Source organism: Apaloderma vittatum, unplaced genomic scaffold (assembly GCF_000703405.1).
Source record: "Apaloderma vittatum isolate BGI_N311 unplaced genomic scaffold, ASM70340v1 scaffold5196, whole genome shotgun sequence".
NCBI lineage: Eukaryota > Metazoa > Chordata > Aves > Trogoniformes > Trogonidae > Apaloderma > Apaloderma vittatum.
This window is the reverse complement of record NW_009721095.1, coordinates 1-2,087: the sequence shown is the minus strand read 5'-3', so window position 1 is coordinate 2,087 and position 2,087 is coordinate 1.

Here is a 2,087-nt window from a genome sequence, read left to right as displayed (position 1 = left end):
TTCCCTACAGGAGCAAAATGGAAGAGAGTCCAAAAACTGTTTAAGAGAAGACAAAGGCTTGTATGGGAGATGCAATGGAACAGAGAAAATAAGGCATTATACAGACCACACAAGCCTCAAAGCAAGGGCGAGATGGTTATTTTTGGTGTAACAGGGTCACTGCAAACATACTGCCTCTCAAAAAGCTAGAGATGAAAACTATTACCAATTATTCCCTGCACCCTTTGGGGAATAAAAGGCTACACCTGTCAAAGCTGATTTAGCTTGTTACTCGTCCGACCCTGCTGTCACTTCTTTCATGTGGGCTGAGCTGCTCAACCGACCTGAGAACAGGAGTTCCAGTCAGACTGACATTTCCTCATGCAATCTGTCACATCCTAATCCACAGAAGAGTTATACGTTAGATAACGGACAGCATGAGTCTACCAATGAATACAGTGAATATAATCTCCTTGCAATGAGGCTCCACTGTTTTAGTCCTTACCTGCAAAAACCTCCCGTGCATCAAGCTGTGTTTACTGTGCATCATTCAAAAGCCAAAATGCAACAGCATTATGATACCACCCATAAGAACGAGTCACAGACTGCCACTATGATCTACTGCACATCTGTTGGACTGTTGCAGATCTGAGACTTGCCTTTTGCATTTAGAGCTGTAGCCTTAACAAGTATTTTGCTCTGTGTTTATGAACAAGACAGCAGGAGACCAATACTGCTACCAATCTCTAACACACCAAAACCACAGGTCCAGAAACACCAGCGTAGTCACCAACTGCCTTCATTTTACAGATAACACCACCACTGTGACCGCAATTAAGTTCCATTTGAAAACGGAGTCAATCTAGGGCTGGATGCAGTTCCCAGCTACAGCCCAGGTTACCAAGCCTCACTTACTGGCTACAAATTTAATCATCCTCAGCAGCTGCTCTAGTAGAATACTTCCTGCTGGTGAGAAATTATTTCAAAGGATGCATGGGCTCAGTCAGCAAGCGTTCACCCAAGCACGGACAAGGAGCTTTAGCGAGGTAACAAAACGGTAGCACCAGAGTTCAAACCATTTTCAGGGCAGCGTGCCACTGATATATTCACAGGCTTGGGTCACCCTTCACATAACAACCTCTGCAACAGGTAACCACTCTCAGTTCACTCTACCCTACAGCCTCACGTTTATATGGTTCTCTTTATCCAAACATACCAAATTTCAAGGAGCTGCAGGGCTATAAAACCACACCCCATATGAACAAGATGGAAAATATGCAAGTTCTCTGCAATCTTACCAGAAGGCTTGTTGTAGGGATTTTGAATGAGACTTGCCTGTGCGGACTAGTTTAACTTTGCAGTGGTTTGTCTCAGAAAATAATTCACGTAACAGGTAGGACTTTCCAAAGCACCTGATCGCAATCAGGTTGGAAGACAAATACTTCAGAGTACTTTTCCAACAATGTATGATGGTACAATCAAGAGATTGTTTTTAATAAGCTGAGAACTATCGAGTTCAAACATGTCAATTCTACGGGAATGAATCAATATAGCATCCATTACTGATCCTCTAATGGCATTTAATGGATAAAAATACCGGAAAATATGACAGTCGTTTATCTGGGCAGTGGTTTTTTGTTGACCTTAGAGGGAAATATAATTAAGTGAACATTCTAGGCAAATGGTTTGATTTTTCTTCTACAAGAAGAAAACTGTATGAGTTATCTACTATGAAGGTTCTTGATCCTTTCCAGGCTTAAACAATCTCACCACAACATTAAATCATGACAAACCCTGCTTTCATTAGTAAGCTTTCACTCAAGGTTTTGTGTTGGTTTTTGCAGTTTTTTTTTTTTTTCAAATGTGCAGAACACTATTTGGATTCACAAGCGAACACGACGCCTCGCAGGTAAGGCAGAAGTTCCAACAGCGCCAGACGATCGCCGAGCCGGAGCAGACGAGCAGCCTTGCGAGGGTGCATCGTAAGCTACTCAGTTACTACGGCGATGAATGAGATATTTATATCCGGGCAGGAACGGCAAGGAGCAAAAAGCCGGGATGAGTCAGCCGGCGGGGTCCGTGCGGGAGCCACAGCCTACGCGCTCCAG